The sequence below is a fragment of the Callithrix jacchus genome, chromosome 2 (genome assembly GCF_049354715.1).
Source record: "Callithrix jacchus isolate 240 chromosome 2, calJac240_pri, whole genome shotgun sequence".
In the NCBI taxonomy this organism is placed as follows: Eukaryota; Metazoa; Chordata; class Mammalia; order Primates; family Cebidae; genus Callithrix; species Callithrix jacchus.
In genome coordinates this window covers 75,509,777-75,531,169 of record NC_133503.1, presented here as the reverse complement: position 1 = coordinate 75,531,169, position 21,393 = coordinate 75,509,777, and the positions used below count along the sequence as shown (strand labels likewise).

Here is a 21,393-nt window from a genome sequence, read left to right as displayed (position 1 = left end):
GATAAACCTGACAAAAATAAGCAATGGGGAAAGGATTCCCTGTTTAATAAATGGTGTTGGGAAAACTGGCTAGCCATGTGCAGAAAGCAGAAACTGGACCCCTTCCTGACACCTTACACTAAAATTAACTCCAGATGGATTAAAGACTTACACATAAGACCTAACACCATAAAAACCCTAGAAGAAAATCCAGGCAAAACCATCCAGGACATAGGAGTAGGCAAGAACTTCATGACCAAAACACCAAAAGCAAAAGCCAAAATAGACAAATGGGACCTAATGAAACCCCACAGCTTCTGCACGGCAAAAGAAACAGTCATTAGAGTGAATGCGCAACCAACAGAATGGGAAAGAATTTTTGCAGTCTACCCATCTGACAAAGGGCTGATATCCAGAATCTACAAAGAACTAAAACAGATTTACAAGAACAAAACAAACAAGCCCATTCAAAAGCGGGCAAAGGATATGAACAGACACTTAACAAAAGAAGACATACATGAGGCCAACAAACATATGAAAAAATGCTCATCATCACTGGTCATCAGAGAGATGCAAATCAAAACCACATTGAGATACCATCTCACGCCAGTTAGCATGGCGATCATTAAAAAATCTGGAGACAGATGCTGGAGAGGATGTGGAGAAATAGGAACACTTTTACACTGCTGGTGGGAGTGTAAATTAGTTCAACCATTGTAGAAGACAGTGTGGTGATTCCTCAAGGACCTAGAAATAGAAATTCCATTTGACCCAGCAATCCCATTACTGGGTATATATCCAAAGGACTATAAATCGTTGTACTATAAAGACACATGCACATGAATGTTCATTGCAGCACTGTTTACAATAGCAAAGACCTGGAACCAACCCAAATGCCCATCGATGATAGACTGACTGGACAGGGAAAATGTGGCACATATACACCATGGAATATTATGCAGCCATCAAAAACGATGAGTTCGTGTCCTTTGTAGGGACATTGGATGAACCTGGAGAACATCATTCTCAGCAAACTGACACAAGAACAGAAAATGAAATACTGCATGTTCTCACTCACAGGAGGGTGTTGAACAATGAGAACACATGGACACAGGGAGGGGAGCACTACATACTGGGGTCTGTTGGGGGGAATGGGGAGGGACAGCGGGGGGTGGGGAGTTGGGGAGAGATAGCAGGGGGAGAAATGCCAGATATAGGTGAAGGGGAGGAAGGCAGCAAATCACACTGCCACATGTGTACCTATGCAACTATCTTGCATGTTCTTCACATGTACCCCAAAACCTAAAATGCAATTTAAAAAAATAATAAATAAATAAAATGAACATTCCAGGGTTCGTATGGTGGCTTATGCATGTAATCCCAATACTCTGGGAGGCTAAGGTGGAAGAATCACTTGATGCCAGGAGCTCAAGACCAGCATGGGCAACATACCAAGACCCCATCTGTACAAATAATAAAAGTAAAATAAAACGAAGATTCCTTTACCCCCTTGAATTGCTTATTGTCTAATATTCATTTACTTGGTGAATGGCCTAAAAGTTATTAGCCCTATATTCCAAGTAATCTCTGATTTCTTTGTCTTATCTCTGACAAAGTCCCCAAAGAATACTAGATTCTGTCTCTTAAACCCACCAAAGGCAAGACCAACTGAACTGGAAAGACTCAGGTCCTCATCTTTTTTACCTACAGTGGCCCTCTAATGGATCTTCCTGGCTCTAGTCTTTCTCCTTCACTCAACTATAGCCTCCAGTTTACCCTTCTACAGCCCAAGTCTTAGTATGTGTCATCACTGCTTGTCTACTTTTTGTAGAACCTCCAATGACTCTTTGTTTTTTCCTAGTATGAAACCCAGACTCCCTGGCATCACACTCATGCATCAAAGTACTAAGAAAACAGAATAAGCAAAAACTGACAAAGGCCCTGTGCCCAAGGAGCTTAACACCTATTTGAACGTCAATATGACTACCTTTGCAAATACTCATGCAAATCAAAGTAAAATGGCAACTGTGATAAGTACAATAAAGGGTGAATACACAGAATTATATTGAGTTTGTAATTGTGTGTGTGTGTGTGTGTGTGTGTGTGTGAGAGAGAGAGAGAGAGAGAGAGAGAGAGAGAGAGAGAGAGAGAGAGAGAGAGAGAGAGAGAGAGAGAGAGAGAGATCGAGATCAAGATCGAGATCTAGCCAGCAAGATGACCAAAGGATTCCCTGAAGGACCTGCCATTCAGATTGAAGTTTGAAGGATATGTAGGAAATAAACTGGGAAAGGAGGAGATAGGCTAAGTGTCGTAGGGAGAGAGAAAACATGTGTAACGCCAGCTTAAAAGGAAGAGCACAGCTAGTACAAGGAACTTAGAGGCAGCCCACAGAGAGGAAAAAGTACAGGTGGAAGAGTGGTAAGACATGAGACTGATACCTAAAACACTACATCACACAGTTTACAGACCTTGTAGACCATATTAAAGACCTGTGTGTGTGCAGCTTACTAAGCAGAAGAGTCACGCAACTATATCTGCATATTGTGAAGACCATCTCACCTACTAAGTGGAGAACAGGTTTATGAAAGCTAGGATGGTGTTAAGGATACAAAATGAGGTTACTAGAGTAGTAGTACCAGTAGATGCTGTAGTTTAAACAAGTTTTTCTTCAGGCTTTTTATCATGTACTCTATTACTAAGAAATTTTCCCATTTGTATCTCCAAAATATGTACAGAGTATGCATTACTACTTAACATATGTATAAGATAAAAATTAACATTTTAAATTTTTAAATTATATTTATGAATGACAACAAAAACCGTTCTTACACACAAAAATGTAACACTTCAAAGGTATGACTAAGCCTTTCAGCCAGAACCGCCATCTTCCAGTAATTCGCCAAAATGACGAACACAAAGGGAAAGAGGAGAGGCACTTGATGTATGTTCTCTGAGCCTTTTAGAAAACATAGAGTTGTTCCTTTGGCCATGTCTATGTGAATCTAAAAGAAAAGTGATATTGTAGACATCAAGGGAATGGGTACTGTTCAAAAAGGAATGCCCCACAAATGTTATCATGGCAAAACTGGAAGAGTCTACAATATTACCCAGCATGCTGTTGGCATTGTTGCAAACAAACAAGTTAAGGGCAAGATTCTTGCCAAGAGAATTAAAGTACGTATTGAGCACATCAAGCACTCTAAGAGCTGAGATAGCTTCCTAAAATGTGTGAAGGAAAATGATCAGAAAAAGAAAGAAGCCAAAGAGAAAGGTACCTGGGTTCAACTGAAGCGCCAACCTGCTCCACCCAGAGAAGCACACTTTGTGAGAACCAATGGGAAGGAGCCTGAGCTGCTGGAACCTATTCCCTATGAATTCATGGCATAATAGGTGTTTAAAAAAATAATAAAAGACCTCTGGACTGTAAAAAAAAAAAAAACAAAGGTATGACTAAGACTGACTTTTGACATCTGGTTTCAATAGATGCCACAAAGATATAGTTATACTCATGGAAGAAATACTATGCTTATTAAATCATAGTACCAAACTTTCAGTCCTGCACATCATGTAAAGGATTCTACTGAAGTTGAATTAGATTTCCACGCTCTCTGGTATAAATCATTTAGAAAAATTAATTAAAAGGTTGCATTTTAATATTTTTAGCAAATAGGTTCAATCCACCGAATAGAATTTTTTATTCAGCTCTTTAAAGTTTGCACTTTAGTAACCATGGTTATTGGTAACAAAAAACTAAAAATACATAAACAATGACAATATTTTTTTAAGTGTTATATTCCTAATTCGAGTATATTTTTTATGGAAGTAGTTACTTTATTCATTGTTAAAACACTGTCTTTTTTTTTTTTTTTTTTTTTGAGATGGAGTTTCATAGTTGTCACCCAGCCTGGAGTGCAATGGCGTAATCTCTGCTCACTGCAACCTTTGCCTCTTGGGTTCAAGTGATTCTCCAGCCTCAGCCTCCCAAGTAGCTGGGATTATAGGTGCGTGCCACCACACCTGGCTAATTTTTGTATTTTTAGTAGAGATGGGGTTTCTCCACGTTGCCCAGGCTGGTCTTGAACTCCTGATCTCAGGTGATCTTGGGCCCACCTTGGCCTCCCAAAGTGCTGGGATTATAGGCATGAGCCACCACACTCAGCCAACATCATCTTTACTCTGAAGAGAGAGGGTGTTTAATTAATTTTTTAAAAATACATTACAAAAAGACATATGGCATATTTGGTGGTGGTTTGTATGTGTGTGCATGTATGAGAGAGAGAGGGACAGAGAGAGATGAAAAGAGAGAGGTGTCTAACTCATTTTTAAGTGAAATAACTGACATGATGAAATAACTTCTATGTTAGCGTAAAAAATATTCAGAGTCACTCCTCATTTCATTACAGAACATATTGTACAGAGCATGATTTTATATCTGAGTTGAAGATATTCCACAGTTCCAGACATTTCTGTATTGCTGCAACAGTATAACTGTGCATAAACTGCACTTGTACCATTACTCTTGCCTTGTCCTGGGCTCCTTTTTATAGTTCCTGTTAAAGCAGCCCCTGTATCAATAGTGGCATATGGAAGGGGAAGGAAAAGAGGGAAGGAGATGGGAAGGAGAAGATGGTAAGATAAAGATTTGTGAAGCACCTAGGTAAAGAACAGTATCACTTCCTGTAGGATGCTAATCCCAAATTCCCTAGGTATAACAACTTTCTCCCTTCTCTGTTCTCTCACTGGACAAGTATCACACAGAGCTTTTAGGTATATTATACATAAAGTTGTTGTACCCACTGAAATTCAGAGAACGAGATAAGCTTAAGCAACAGTCAGCAGCTAACTGAGGTGTCTCACAAACACCAAAATCTAAACACTATAACCTCAGTATATGTACCCAAACATTCATTGAAAAGCTACTTCATGCCAGAACTATTCTAAGCATTGGCACAGCATTTTCCTATGCTCTTTAAATACCCATCGTAGTTAAACCAAAAACATTTAAATTGTACAGTGTTCTATCTCCAGTGTCAAGAACACTGCTGGAGGTTGTTCCAAACATATGGTGAATAAGTGCAAAGGCAAACAAAATCTTTAATGTTCTTTAAACTATCACTGGAAAATCTCCCAAGCTATCCCCAACTATACACATATTCTCTGATTCCCTCTGGTGCCAGTGAAGTAGTGGTACTCTATTCTAAAGCTACTCCGCTCTACTTGGGCACTGAAAATCAACCACTCTTGTGAAGATTTCCTAAGGTTACCTGCTCTCTTTCCCATGGATCATTTGTTTTTCCCTTTCTACTAAACCATCAGCATATAACAAAATATCTTCATCTTATAAAAACACTCCCCTGACATCACCACACAGTTCTTGGTACCACATTCTCTGTTCCTTTTTACAGTAAATTTTTCTAGCCCTGGTGCAGCCCCACATGGCCTGGCCCTGGGTCTGTGGGCAATCAGGGTGCTTTAAAAAAAATGCTTCTAAAGACACCTCTTCTGATCTTTTGAGACTAGTATACAATTAGTCTTTTATCCTCATCTTTCTACTAAAAATCTTTGTTAATAAACAACAAATTGTCAAATCTAAAGCCAGAAATACAGTAAAAAGTTAATAAGTATCTGTTTAATAAATACATAAGCATTATCAAATTTGCATAGATAAAAACATGTCTAACATAAAATACATATTAAATGTCTAACAGTAGATTAGACATCACAGAACAACAGATTAGCAAACCTGAAGACACAGCAATACAAACCATCCAAAATGGAGCAATAAAATAGGAGAATCCCCAGCAAAAAAAAAGAAGGAAAAAGAACACCGCATTAGTAAACCCTGGGACAACTTTGAGGGGCCTAATATACATGTAATTGGAGTCCTTGAAGAAGAAAAAAGGGAAGGAGAAGATAAAAAAAGTTTTTTGAGTAATTAAAGCAAATTACCCAAATTTGAAGGAAACCGTAAGACCAAAGTTTCAAGGAGCTGAACAAACCCCAAGCACAAAAAAGATAAAGAGAACTATATCAGGACATATCATAACTGAACAAATTAAAAGCAATGATTAAAAGTTTAAAGGCAACGCGTCCTCGCTCTCCCCAAAAAAGGACACCTTGCATATAAAGAAAGAAAAGAATGACATCAAAGTACATATCAGAAACAATGCAAGTTGGCAGACAGTGGGGTAAGATCCTCAACCTAGAATTCTATAGCCAACAAAAACACTTTAAAAAATAAAATAAAAATGGAAAAGTAAAATAAAGATTTATTTAAAGTACTCAAAGAAATACTTTTAAAAGTCCTCCAGACAGAAGTAAAATGGGCCAGGCATGGTGGTTCACGCCTGTAATCCCAGCACTTTGGGAGGCAGAGACGGGCAGACCACCTGAGGTCAGGAAGTTTGAGACCAGCCTGGCCAACATGCAGAAACCCCACCACTACTAAAAATGCAAAAAAAAAAAAAATGTAGCTGGGCAGGGTGGCAATCGCTGTAATCCCAGCTACTACACAGGCTGAGACAGAAGAATTGCTTGAACTGGGGAGGCAGAGCTGCAGCGAGCCAAGATTGCACCACTGCACTCCAGCCTAGGTAACAGAGAAAGGAGAAAGGAGAAAGGAGAAAAAGGAGAAAAAGGAGAAAGAAAGGAGAAAGGAGAAAGGAGAAAGGAGAAAGGAGAAAGGAGAAAAGGAGAAAAGGAGAAAAGGAAAGGAAAGGAAAGGAAAGGAAAGGAAAGGAAAGGAAAGGAAAGGAAAGGAAAGGAAAGGAAAGGAAAGGAAAGGAGGAGAAAGAACGAAAGAAAGAAAGAAAGAAAGAAAGAAAGAAAGAAAGAAAGAAAGAAAGAAAGAAAGAAAGAAAGAGATAATAGTGTATTTATTTGATTATTTTGAGACAGGGTCTCACTGCCACCCAGACTGGAGTGCAGTGGTGTGATCATGGCTCACTGCAGCCAAGATCTCTAGGGCTTGAGCTATCTTTCCATATCAGCCTCCTGAGCAGCTGGGACCACAAGTACATACTACCACACTCAGATAATTTTTTAATTTTTTTGTAGAAACAGGGTCTCACTATGTTGCTGAGACTGGTCTCAAACTCCTAGACTCAAGTGATCCTCCCTCCTTGGACTCCCAAAATGCTGGGATTATAGGTGTGAACCATTGCACCCAGCCTAAAAGATTAAATAGATAGTTTAAATAAAAAAATAGTAACATTGTGCCATTTATACCTTACGTGGGAGTAAAACACAAACAAGAATAATACAGATAATACAGATTCTAGGAGAGGAGAAATGCAAGTATAATGATAATAGGGTTTCATACAGTAGAAAAGGATGGTATAAAATCACTTGCAGATAGAGGCTGTTAAAAAAAAAAAAAACCTGATGAGACAAACAGAAATCAAAAAGCAAGATAGTAGATTTAAGCCCAACTATATCAATAATCACATTAAATGTAAGTGGTCTGAACACCCTTATTAAAGAGCAGAGTGTCAGATTATGTTTAAAAAGCACAACAAAATAATATACTACCTAAAAGAAATGCATTTTAAATATAAGAACATAAATAGGTTAAAAGCAAGAGGTTGGAAGGAAGTATACCATACTAATATTAAATAAAAGAAAGCTGGAGCTGGTCATGTTAATATGAAAGTAAATTTTATAGTAAAGAATATGATCAGGTTTAAAAGGGGTCATTTCATAATAATAAAGGCTCAATTCATTAAGAGGTAACAATCCTTAGTGTTTATGTACCTAAAAACAGATTTTGAGAGGGCATGAAGAAACAAAGCAAGAACATACATACAAATTCAAATTATAGTTGAAGATTACCTCTCAATAATACATAACTGATAGAATAGAATTAAAATGAGTAAGAGTATAAAAGATTAGTATAACACCATAAGCCAACTTAACCTAACAGGATACTCCACTCAACAACAGCAAAATAAGCATTCTTTTCTTTTCTTCTTTTTGAGATAGGGTCTTTCTCTGTCATCCAGGCTGGAGTACAGTGGCATGATCACGGCTCACTGTAGCCTTGACCTCTTGCGCTCAGGCAATCCTCTTGTTTCAGCCTCCTGAGTAAAAGGGACTACAGGTGCCTGCCACCGTGCCCTGCTGATTTTTTTGTAGAGATGAGGTCTTGCTATATTACCTAAGTTGGTCTCAAACTCCTGGCCTCCAGGGATCCTCCCACCTCAGCCAAGCATTGGGATTACAAACATGGGCCACCACACTGGCTGGAATACACATTCTTTTAGAGTGTACACAAAACATTAGCCAAAAAAAGACAATAATCTGGGATTTAAGTCTCAATAGATGTAAAAAGATTCATCTCATATAACATATGATCCATTACCATAATGGAATTAAATCACAAATCAGTAACACAAAATATGTAGAAAATATCCAAATATTTGGAAACAAACACAATTAGAAATAATCCAAAAAACAAGAAATTAGGCAAGGGCATGGTAGCTTATGCCTGTAATCCCAGCACTTTGGGAGGCCAAAGCGGGCAGATCACTTCAGGTCAGGAGCTCCAGACCAGCCTGGCCAACATCATGAAACCCTCTCTGTACTAAAAATACAAAAACTAGCTGGATGTGGTGGTGTACCCCTGTAATTCAGCTACTAGAGAGGCGGAGGCAGGAGAATCACTTGAATCCAGGAGGCAGAGATTGTAGTGAGCTGAGATCAAGCCACTGCACTCTAGCCTGGGGACAAGAGCAAAACTCTGTCTGGAAAAAAAAAAATAAAGAAAACACAAAATCAAAAGGTGTTTTTTTCTTTTTTTGAGGTTGCCCAGGCCAGAGCGCAATGGCTCCATCTCAGTTCACTGCAACCTCCGCCTCCCAGGTTCAAGTGATTCTCGTGCCTCAGCCTCTCAAGTAGCTGATGCCACCACCCTCCCCCACCAGCTAATTTTTGTACTTTTAGCAGAGATGGAGATCCACCATGTTGGCCAGGCTGATCTTGAACTCCTGACCTCAGGTTATCCACCCACGTGGGCCTCCCAAAGTGCTGGGATTGACAGGTGTGAACCACTGCCCCCGGCCCTCAAAAGGTATTTTAAACTGACTAAAAATGCTTGAACCTGGGAGGTAGAGGTTGCAATGAGCCAAGACTGTGCCACTGCACTCTAGCCTGGGCAACAGAGAGAGACAACATTAAAAAAAAAAAAGAAAAGAAAAAAATTAAGCCAAAAGAAATCAGAAAAGTAAAAGATCAGGACAGAAATCAGTGCAATAAAAAACGAAACAACAGAGAAAGAAAATGCAGCTCTCAAGAAAACGGACAATCTCTAGTGAGGGCAATAAAAAAAAGACAAGAAAACAAATTACCAGAATCAGGAATAAGAGAAGTGCTATCATAACAACATATGTTAAATGTGTAAGGGAATATTATTTAAAAAACTTACAGCAATTTGTTAACTTTGGAAATTCATAGATAAAATGGACAAGTTCCTTGAAAGATAAAAACAACCAAAGATCATTCAAGGAGAAAAACATGAGTAGCCCTATAGCCACCAAAGAAGTCTAATTTTTGCTTAAAATCCATCTTACAAAGAAAGCTTATATCCAGAGGTGAATTCTAACAAATACGTAAAGAAAAATTACCCATTCTATACAAACTATTGCAGAAAATGGAAGAGAAAGCAATTATTTCCCAATCCATTCTGTAAGGCTATCATTACTCAGACGCCAAAACGAGGCAAGGATATGAAACCATCCTCACAGGATTTAACAGAATTCTGAACAGAAATATAGTTATAATTAAGCATTAATTATACTGTACTTTGACCTACTTCCCTGTAACCACTGAAAGTTGACCACTGGCATTCCCATTGTTCCTACAGATAGAATTGCTGACATTAGAAACTTAAGGCTTTTGTTTAACAATTGCTTATGGCCAGGTGTGGTAGCTCACATCCGTAACCCCAGCACTTTGGGAGGCCAAGGCAGAAGGATCACGAGTTTGGGACCAGCCTGGGCAATATGGTGAAAACCTGTCTCTACTAAAACATACAAAAATTAGCTGGTTATGGTAGCAGGGCCTGTACTTCCAGCTACTTGGGAGGCTGAGGCAGGGAAAATCACTTGAGCTTGAGAAGCTTAAGTTGCAGTAAGTTCATATTGTGCAACTGCACTCTAGCCTGGGTAACAGAGTAAGATGCGGTCTTTTTCAAAAAAAAAAGAATCACTTAAGCAAGACAGTCTCCATGGCTCATGCCTATCATCCCAGTGCTTTGTGAGACCTAGGCAGGAGGATTGCTTTGGGCCAGGAGTTTGAGACCAGCCTGGGCAACACTGTGGGATCCCCATTTCCACAAAGTTTTTTTTTTTTTTTAATCAAGAGTTGCTTAAACACAGAACAGCTGAAGCCAACCAGTTTAAAGATCACACAAAGTTGTAAAGATACATCTACCTATCTCATAATTTCACCCAGCATTCTTTGACCACAACGATCTTAATCCTTCAGCCCACTCCAAAATCCTTAAAAGCCATGGTCTCGACTCCTTGCGAAGACAGATTTGTTGTTTCCTCCCATCTTTGTTTGAAGGCCCTATAATTAAACTCTTTCTCTGTAGCAACCAGTGTCTCTGTTATTGACCTGCTGTGTGCCTCAGACAACAGACCTATTATGGTTGCAGATATAAGAAGAGAACAATACAGACTAAGATAACTCATGAAAACAGATGCAAAATTTAGAAAAAAATTTTAAAATCAAATTCAACACTATAAAAAATACATGATGACCAAGTAGAGTTTATACCAGGAATGTAATATTGATTTAACATTTAAAATTTAACCATTTATTCAACATATTAATACAAACCAAACAAGAAAATCTGATGATCATTCCAACAGATTGAAAAGGTATTCAACAAAATTCAAAAATCTTTCCTAATGAGAACTCTTAGGTAAAGAGGAAGAGAAGAACTTCCTCAATGTAATAAATGACATCTATGAAAAGCCCACAGTTAACATCACACTTAATGGTGAAAGACCGAATATTTTCTCCTCTATGATAAAAAATAAGACAAGAATGTCTAATTCACTACTTGGCAGTCAACATCATACTAGAGATTCTAGCCAGTGCAATAAAGCAAGAATACAAAATAAGGCATCCATTTGAAACAAACATTGTAAAATCTTTATTCACAGGTGAAATAACTGAGTAGGAAATCTATAGTATCTACAAAAGTGCTATTAAAATTAAGTAAATTTAGCAAAACTGCAAGATAAAACATAAAATTATACAAAAAAGGCATGTCTTTTTTATTTTTATTTTTTTTGAGACAGAGACTCACTTCATTGCCCAAGTAGGAGTGCAGTGGCACGATCCTGGCTTACTGAAACCTTTGCCTTGCTGGGTTCAAACAATTCTCTTGCCTCATCCTTCCAAGGGATTACAGACATGTGCCACCACACAAGGCTAATTTTTGTATTTTTTAGTAGAAATGGGGTTTCACCATGTTGGCCAGGCTGGTGTCAAACTCCTGACCCAAGGTGATCCACCCTCCACAGCCTCCCAAAGTGCTGGGATTACAGGCATGGGTCAAAACATCCAACCCATGAAACGTATTTCTATAAACTAGCAAGGAAAAATCAGATACTCAAATGTTTATAAAAGTCTATTATAATACCATTAAAAAAATCAAACAGGGCTGGGTACAGTGGCTCACACCTGTAATCCCAGCACTTTGGGAGGCTAAGGCAGGCAGAACACTTGAGGCCGGGTGTTTGAGACTATCCTGGCAAACATGGTAAAAACCCATCTTTACTAAAAATTTAAAAATCAGCTGAGTGTGTTGGCGCAGGCCAGTAATCCCAGCTACTTGGGAGGCTGAGGCTACAGTGAGCCAAGATTGCCACTGTACTCCAGCCTGGGTAACAAGAGCGAAACTCTGTCTCAAAAAAAAAAAAAAAAAAATCAGCCAACGATGGTGGCTCACGCCTGTAATCCCAGAACTTTGGGAGGCCAAGGCAAGCAGATAACCTGCTGTCAGGAGTTCAAGACTAGCCTGGCCAACATCTCGTCTCTACTAAAAATACAAAAATTAGCCGAGCATCATGGGGGGCGCCTGTGATCCCAGTTACTTGAGAGGCTGAGGAAGAAGAATTGTTTGAACACAGGAGGCGGAGATTGCAGTGAGCACCACTGTACTCTAGCTTGGATGACATAGTGTGACTCCGCCCCCTCCCAAAAAAAAAAAAAGATTAACTCTGACAAAAGATGTACAAAATCTATATAATGAAAACTACAAAACAATACTGAAGGAAATTAAATTAGACCAAAGTAGAGATAAATAAGGACTCATGGGTCAGAAAACTCAGTATTACTAAGACATCAATTCTCCCCAAATCGATCTATAGATCTAACACAACCCCTATCAAAATCCCACCAGGCTTTTATGTTGAAATTGATATAGTGGTTTTGTTTTGTTTTGTTTTTGTTTTTTTTAGACAGAGTCTTGCTCTGTCACCCAGGCTAGAGGTAGAGTGGCCCTTATCTTGGCTGTCTGCAACCTCTGTCTCCCAGGTTCAAGTGATTCCCCTGCCTCAGCCTCCTGAGTAGCTGGGATTACAGGTATGCACCACCATGTCCCATGCCCAACTAATTTTGTATTTTTAGCAGTGATGGGATTTCAACACGGTGGCCAGGCTGGACTCAAACTCCTCCTTAGGTGATCCACCCTCCTCGGCCTCCCAAATTGCTGGGATTACAGGTATGAGTCACTATGCCTGGCCTAAAATTCTTATGAAAATGCAAAGGGCCTAGAAAAGTCAAATCTACTTTGAAGAATACTAATATAATTTGAAGATTTACGTTGCAGTAACTTTACAGTAATCCTGAAGTCAAATCATCTGGACAAGCTGATATTGGCACCATGAGAGACAAACAGGTTAATAAAACATAACAAAGTTAGAAATGCACCACATACAGTATCAACTACAACTGCAAAGACAATTCAATGGAGAGAGAAGGCTTTTAAATAAATACGCTAATTGGATATGCACATACAAGAGGATAAAACTTCATTTCATATATTGTCACAATATAGAAAAATTAGCTTAAGATAAATCATAGATCCAAACATAAAACCTAAAACTATAAAAAAATCTAGGAAAGGCTAGGCACAGTGGCTCATGCCTTTAATTTTAGCACTTTGGGAGGCCAAGGCAGGCATATCACTTTGAGCTAAGGAGTTCAAGACCAGCCTGGACAACATGGCAAAACCCCATCTCTATTAAAAATACAAAAATTAGCCAGGTGTGGTGGCACGCACTTGTAATTCCAGCTATTCCAGAGGCCAAGACATAAGAATTTCTTAGGGCCGGGCACGGTGGCTCAAGCCTGTAATCCCAGCACTTTGGGAGGCTGAGGCGGGTGGATCACGATGTCAACAGATCGAGACCATCCTGGTTCAACATGGTGAAACCCCATCTCTACTAAAAATACAAAACATTAGCTGGGCATGGTGGCACGCGCCTGTATTCCCAGCTACTCGGGAGGCTGAGGCAGGAGAACTGCCTGAACCCAGGAGGCAGAGGTTGCGGTGAGCCGAGATCGCGCCATTGCACTACAGCCTGGGTAACAAGAGCAAAACTCTGTCTCAAAAAAAAAAAAGTCTAGGATAACTGACAGCAGAGTCCCAACTATGCAGGAAGCAGAGGAGGTGGGAGGATCACCTGAGTCTACAAGTTCAAGACTAGCCAGGGAAACAAAGCAAGACCCTGTCTCTTATTTAAATAAGAAAAAAGGAGAAGTCTAGGAAATAATGTAAGAAGATTTGGGTTAGGCAAAAAAATTTTCTTCTCTTTTCTTTTTTTTTTTTTTTGAGAGGAAGTCTTGCTCTGTGGCCCAGGCTGGAGTGCACTGGTGCATTCTTGGTTCACTGCAACCTTCGCCTCCTGGGTTCATGCGATTCTTCTGCCTCAGCCTCCTGAGTAGCTGGGATTATAGGTGCTTGCTACCATGCCTGGCTAAGTTTCATATTTTTAGTAGAGTCGGAGTTTCTCCATGTTGCCGATGCTGGTTTGGAACTCTCGACCTCAAGTGATCCACTCGTCTCAGCCTCCCAAAGTTTTGGGATTACAGGTATGAGCCACTGCACCTAGCCGGCAATATATATATATATGTATTTTTTTTTTTTTAATTTTGAGACAAGGTCTCACTCTGTCATGTAGGTTGGAGTGCAGTGGCATAATCATGGCTCACTGCAGCCTCAACCTCCCAAGCTCAAGCGATCCCCCAAGTAACTGGGACTACAGGCCAGGCCACCATGCCTGGCTAATTTTTATATTTTTTGTAGAAGTGGGTTCTTGCCTGGTTGGCCAGGCTAGTCTCACACTCCTGGCCTCAGGTGATCTACACACCTCGGCCTCCCAAAGTGCTAGGATTACAGGCGAGAGCCACCTCGCCCAACCAGGCAAAGACTTCTTAAGATACCAAAAACATGACCCATAAAAGAAAACACTGAAGAAGTAGACTTTATAAAAATTAACATGTGTTCTTAGAGACACTATTAAGAGAATGAAAAGTTAGTCCACAAAGCAAGCAAAAGATGCTCAAAATAATCTGTCTCTAGAGAAATGTAAATTGAAATCACAATGAGGTACCACTATAATACTGCTAGAAGGCTACAATTTTAAAAGAATGACCATATCAAGTGTTATTAAGAACATGGAATAATTGGAACTCTCATATACCACTGGCAAGAATATAAAACGGTTCAACCACTTTGGAAAACAGTATGAGAGTTGTAAGAAGTTAAACTTCCCCGCATCCCCAGACAGGGTCTCACTCTGTCACCCAGGCTGGAGAGTAGTGGCATGATCTCTGCTCCTGCAGCCTCAACCACCTGTGGTCAAGCAATCCTCCCACCTTAGCCTACTGAGTAGCTAAAACTACAGGCCTATGGCACCGTGCCTGGGTACTTTTTTTTTTTTTTTTTTTTTTTTTTTTTTTTTGTGGAGACAGAGTGTCATTATGTTGCCTTCACTGGTCTCAAACTCCTGGACTCAAGTGATCTTCCTGCCTCAACCTCTCAAAGTGCTAGGATTACAGGTGTGAGCTATAGACACCTACCACATACCTAACCACCCCACTAATAGGTATTTATCAAAAAGAAATAAAGTATGCCAGGCATAGTGGCTCATGCCTGACTCTCAGCAATTTGAGAGGCCAAAGCAGGAGGATTGCTTGAGACCAGGAGTTCAAGACCAGCCTGGACAGTGTGGCAAAACCTTGTCTCTACAAAAAAAATACAAAATTAGCCAGACATAGTGGCATGCGCCTGTAGTCCCAGCTACTTGGGAGGCTGAGCTGAGAGATTGCTTGAACCTGGGAGTTCGCAGCTGTAGTGAGCCATGATCATGCCACTGCACTCTTGCCTGGACAACAGAGTGAGACCTTGTCTTAAAAAAAAAAAAAGAAAAGTATATGTTCATACAAAGATTTATACACAAATATTCATATCAGCTTTATTTTTAATAGCCAAGAACTAGAAGAATCCAAATGTCCATTATTAGGTAATTAGGTAAATTGTGATGCCATATAATTAAATATTACTTTATTAGTAAGAAAGTATGATCTACACATGCAATGATATGGATGAATCTCAAAATAACAGCGCTGAGTAAAAGAAAGCCAGAACAAAAGAGCCAGTACATATAGAATCCTTCCATTTATACAAAATTCTTGAAAATACAAACTATGCTAACAGAAGTCAGATTACTGGCTGCCTAGGTATGGGAGGAACCAGAAATGGAAGGAAGAAAGCATTATATAAGGATCATATAGAAACTTTTGCTAGTGACTAATATATTCATTATCTTGATTGCCTTGACAGTTTCCCAGTTGCGCACATACGTCAAAACTTATCAAAGTGTATACTTTATATGCCATTTATTAAATGTCAATCTTCAATAAAGCTATATAAAAGATTTTTCACTATTTAAATGTTTAAAATAATATGCCACGAAGTTTTTAACATATATAAATAACACGTATGACAACAGAGGGAATGAAGAGAGAAATAAAGTTATGCTGTCGTAAAGCAATTAAGCTATACAAGAAGTGATGTATTCTTTTTTTTTTTTTTTTTGAGACAAGAGTTTCACCCTTGTTGCACAGACTGGAGTGCAGTAGCACGATCTTGGCTCACTGCAACCTTGCCTCCCAGGTTCAAGCAATTCTCCTGCCTCAGCCTCCCAAGTAGCTGGGATTACAGATATGCACCACCACGCCTGGCTAATTTTGTATTTTTAGTAGAGATGGGGTTTCTCCATGTTGGTCAGGCTGGCCTCAAACTCCCGACCTCAGGTGATTCGCCTGCCTCGGCCTCCCACAGTGCTGGGATTACAGGGGTGAGCCACTGCCCTGGCCCCAAGAAATGATGTATTCTTATAAAGTAATTGTAATATGTTTAAATTTAAATTGCAAGCCCTAGAGCAATTGCACACACACATGCACTGATATCTAAAGGACTCACACTTTCCTATTTTAAAACTTACCATGAAAGCTACAGTAGACAAGATGGTGCGGTAATAGCATAAGAAAAGACACACAGATCAATAAAACATAGTTGAAAGTTTAGAAACACACCCTCACATTTACAGTGAATTGATTTTCAACAAGGATGTCAAGACAATTCATTGAAAAAATAACCTTTTCAACAAATGCTGTAGAGAAAACTGCATATGCACATGCAAAAGAATGAATGTGGACCCTTACATCTCATAGACACAAATTAACTCAAAATGGATGAAAGACCTAAATGTAAGAGAAAATTATGAAACTCTTAAAAAAAAAAAAAAGGTGGCCAGGCGCAGTGGCTCACACCTGTATTCCCAGCACTTTGGGAAGCCGATGTGGGTCAATCACGAGGTCAAGAGATCAAGACCATCCTGGCCAACACGGTGAAACCCCGTCTCTACTAAAAATACAAAAAAATTAGCTGGGTGTTGTGGCGAATGCCTGTAGTCCCAGCTATTCAGGAGGCTGAGGCAGAAGAATCACTTGATCACTTGAACCCAGGAGGTGGAGGTTGCAAAGAGCTGAGATCATACTACTGCACTTCAGCCTGGTGACAGAGTGAGATTCCGTCTCAAAAAAAAAAAAAAAAAAAAGAAAAAGAAAAAAGGTATAAATCTTTATTATTTTGGATTATGCAATGGTTTCTTGAGTATGACATCAAAAGCACAAGCAACAACAAAAATTAGATAAATTGGACTTCATCAAAATAAAAAACATTTGTGCTTCAAAGAATACCATCAAGAGAGCAAAAAGACAGACCAAAGAATGGGAGATTTTTGTAAATCATGCATCTGATAAGAAATTGATTTCTATAATTTATAAAAAAAACTCTTGGCCAGGCACAGTGCCTCATTCCCATAATCCCAGCACATTGAGAGGACAAGGCAAGTGGACCCCTTAAGCACAGACATTCGAGACCAGCCTGGACAATATGGAGAAACCTCATCTCTACCAAAAATATAAAAATTAGCCAGGCATGGTGGTACTGGAGGTGGGAGGATCGCTGGAATCTGGGAAGTTTAGGCTGTAGTGAGCCGGTATACCATCAATAAACTCCAGCCTGGGTGATAGAGACAGACCTTGTTTCAAAAAAAAAATAAATAAATAAATATGCTTATAATTCAATAAAGACAATCAAATTTAAAAACGAGCAAAAGGGGTCAGGCATAATAGCTCATGCCTGTAATCCCAGCACTTAGGGAGTCCGACACAGGATTATCAGCTGAGGTCAGGAGTTCAAGACCAGCCTGGCCAACATAGTGAAACTTGTCTCTACTAAAAATACAAAATTAGCTGGGCATAGTGGCGCATGCCTGCAATCCCAGCTACTCAGGAGGCTGAGGCAGGGGAATTACTTGAACCCAGGAGATGGAGGTTGCAGTGAGTGAAGATCATGCCATTTCATTCCAGCCTGAGCAACAAGTGCAAAATTCTGTCTCAAAAAAATAAAATAAAAATGAGCAAAAGAAACCAAAATAAAATAAAATAAAAAAATTTTTAAATTGATTTCACTATGTAGATTAAGAAAATGTGGTACATATACACCATGAAATACTATGCAGCCATAAAGAAGTATAAAATAACGTCCTTTGAGGCAACATGGATACAGCTGGAGGCCATTACCACAAGCAAACTAACACAGAAACAGAAAATCAAATACTGCATATTCTCGTGTATAATAAGTAGGAGCTAAACATTGGATACACATGGACATAAAGATAGGAACAACACTGAGGACTATTAGAGAGGACAGTGATGGAGCAGGCAAGGGCTGAAAAACTACCTAGTGAGTAATATAATCACTACCTGGGTGACACATTCATTTGTATTCTAAACCTCAGCATCATGCAATATAACTCTGTAACAAACCTGCGCATGTACCCACTAATTTGAAAATAAAAGCTGGAAAAATATTTTCTTAAAAAAGCTAAAGCTCTGAAGACATATTTCACTGACTAAGTTATATGAAAGGCTGGCTGCCATGGCTCACATCTGAAATCCTAGCACTCTGGGAGGCAGAAATGACAGGATTGCTTAAGGCCAGGAGTTAAAAACAGCTTGATCAACACAGCAAGGCCCTGTCTGTACCCTATCCCACCAAAAAAAAAAAAAAAAAAGTCAAGCATGATGGTACATGCCTGTAGTCCCACCTACTTGGGAGGATGAACAAGGAGGATCACTTGAGCCCAGGAGTTCAAGACTACAGTGAGTCATGACTGCACAGCTACACTTCAGTCTGGGCAACAGGGTGAGACCCTCTCTCAAAAAAAAAAAAAGAGATATGTAAAGGTCAACAAGCACATAAAAAGATGCTCAACCTCATCAGCCATTAGGGAAATGCAAATCAAAACTACAATGACCTACCATTTCACATCCACTAAAATGGTTATGAAAACATAGATAAGAAAGATAATAACATGTCTAGATAAAACTGGAGCACTCATGCATTGCTAACAGGAACATAAAATAGAGCAGCCACCTTGGAAATCATTTGGCAGTTCCTCGAATGATTAAATACAGACTTACCAAATGACACAGCGATTTCATTCCTTGGTATAGAACCAAGAGACATGAAAACATATGTCCACAAAAACACCTCTACTTGAAATTATTCATGGCCGGGCGCAGTGGCTCAGGCCTGTAATCTCAGCATTTTGGGAGGCTGAGATGCGTGGATCACCAGGTCAAGAGATCGAGATCATACTGCCCAACATGGTGAAATCCCATCTCTACTAAAAATATAAAAATTAGCTGGGCATGGTGGCATGTGCCTATAGTCCCAGCTACTCGCGAGGCTGAGGCAGGAGAATCACTTGAAACCAGGAGATGGAGGCTGTGGTGAGCTGAGATCATGCCACTGCACTCCAGCCTGGCGAGAGAGTGAAACTCCCGTCTCAAAAAAAAAAGAAATTATTCATAATAGCCCCAAAGTGGAGAATATCCATTAACTAATGGATAAATAAAATATGACATATCCATAAAATGGAATAAACTCATCCACGAGTACTGCAAGTACTGACACATGCTATAACAGGGATGAACCTTGAAAACATCATGCTAAGTCAAAGAAATCAGTCACAAAAGGTCACAGAGTATATGATTCCACTTAACATAAAATGTCCAGAATAGGCAAATCTATACAGACAAAAGGTAGATTAGTGGCTGTCAGGCACTAGGGAAGGGTGCTTTGGAAGATATGTAATAGCGACTAATAAAGGATACAGGGTTTCTTTCTAGGTTAATAGAAATGTCCTAAAATAATGGTGGTATTGGTGGTATAACTCTGTGAATACATGGTATAACTCTGTGAATATACTAACAACCAGTGAACAGTTTAGATGGGTGAATTTAACATATGTTATGTCTTCATACAACTGTTACCCCAAAAAAGTAGGTATTATGGCCACACATGGTGGCTCATGCCTGTAATCCCAACAGTTTGGGAGGCCGAGGTGGGTGGATGACCTGAGGTCAGGAATTTGAGACCAGCCTGGCTAACCTGGTGAAACCTCATCCCTACTGAAAAATATAAAAATTACCCGGGTGTGGTGGCACACGTCTGTAATCCCAGCTACTGGGGAGCCTGAGGAAGGAGAAACACTTGAACTCGGGACACACCACTGCACTCCAGGCTGGGTGACAGAGTTAGACTCTGTCTCCAAAAAAAAAAAAAGTAAGTACTAGGCAGAATAATGAACTTAGGCTCAAAGTCTTCTGATAAACTCAAGCTTTAATTTCAGAACTAAAAAAATAAAAGAGGTATAAACATTGAAGAGATGAAATGGAATATAGAATAATTATTTAACAAGAAAGAAGCCTGAGAAAGAATACAAAGAACTGATGGGTCAAACAGAAAGCAAATAGCAAAAGTGTGCATTTTAAATCCAAAAATATTAATAATTACATCAAAAGAAAATGAATTAAACACTGCAAGATTAAATACCTGAGACTGGCAGGCTGGATAAAAAAAAGCAAGACCCAGTGATATGATGCCTGTAAGAAACCTGTTACATAAATAATATATATATAAAGATATGGATTAAAAGTAAAAGAGAGTTGGGCACAGTAGCTCACGCCTGTAATTCCAACACTTTGGAGGCCAAGGTGGGAGAATCATGAGGTCGGGAGTTGGAGACCAGCTTGGCCAACATGGTGAAACCCCGTCTCTACTGAAGATACACAAAATTAGCCAGGCATGGTCATGCGTGCCTGTAATCCCAGCTACTCAGGAGGCTGAGGCAGGAGAATAGCTTGAACCTAGGAGGTGGAGGTTGCAGTGAGCTGAGATTGTGCCACTGCACTCTAGCCTGGACAACAGGGTGAGGCTCCAACTCAAAAAAAGACAAAAATAAAAGAATGAAAATTGGTAAACCAGGCTAAAAATAAATTAAAACAAAGCTGGAGTAGCTATATTAATAACTGACAAAGTAGACTTCAGAATAAACATTAATAGCAAAGATAAAGAGGAACATCTCATAATGAAAAAAGGATCAGTTAATCAGAAAAACATAGGGCTCCAACTCAAAAAAAGACAAAAATAAAAGAATGAAAATTGGTAAACCAGGCTAAAAATAAATTAAAACAAAGCTGGAGTAGCTATATTAATAACTGACAAAGTAGACTTCAGAATAAACATTAATAGCAAAGATAAAGAGGAACATCTCATAATGAAAAAAGGATCAGTTAATCAGAAAAACATAGCAATCTTAAATTTGTGCATACCCACTGACAATACTTCAAAATACAGGAATCAAAAACTGACAAAACTTTCTGAAAGGGGTAAGAAGACAAATCCACAAATACAGACATAGATGTCAACACTCCTTTCAGTAACTGATGGAACAAGTAGACAGAAAGTCACTAAAAATA

At 39.3% G+C, this 21,393-nt stretch overlaps 1 protein-coding gene across 6 annotated transcripts in view; it reads right to left on the bottom strand.

The window, feature by feature from the left end:
* The window catches only part of AFF4 (ALF transcription elongation factor 4), a 122,698-nt gene that overhangs the window by 40,388 nt on the left and 60,917 nt on the right, over window positions 1–21,393 (bottom strand). The gene's annotated exons all lie outside the window — the stretch shown is intronic.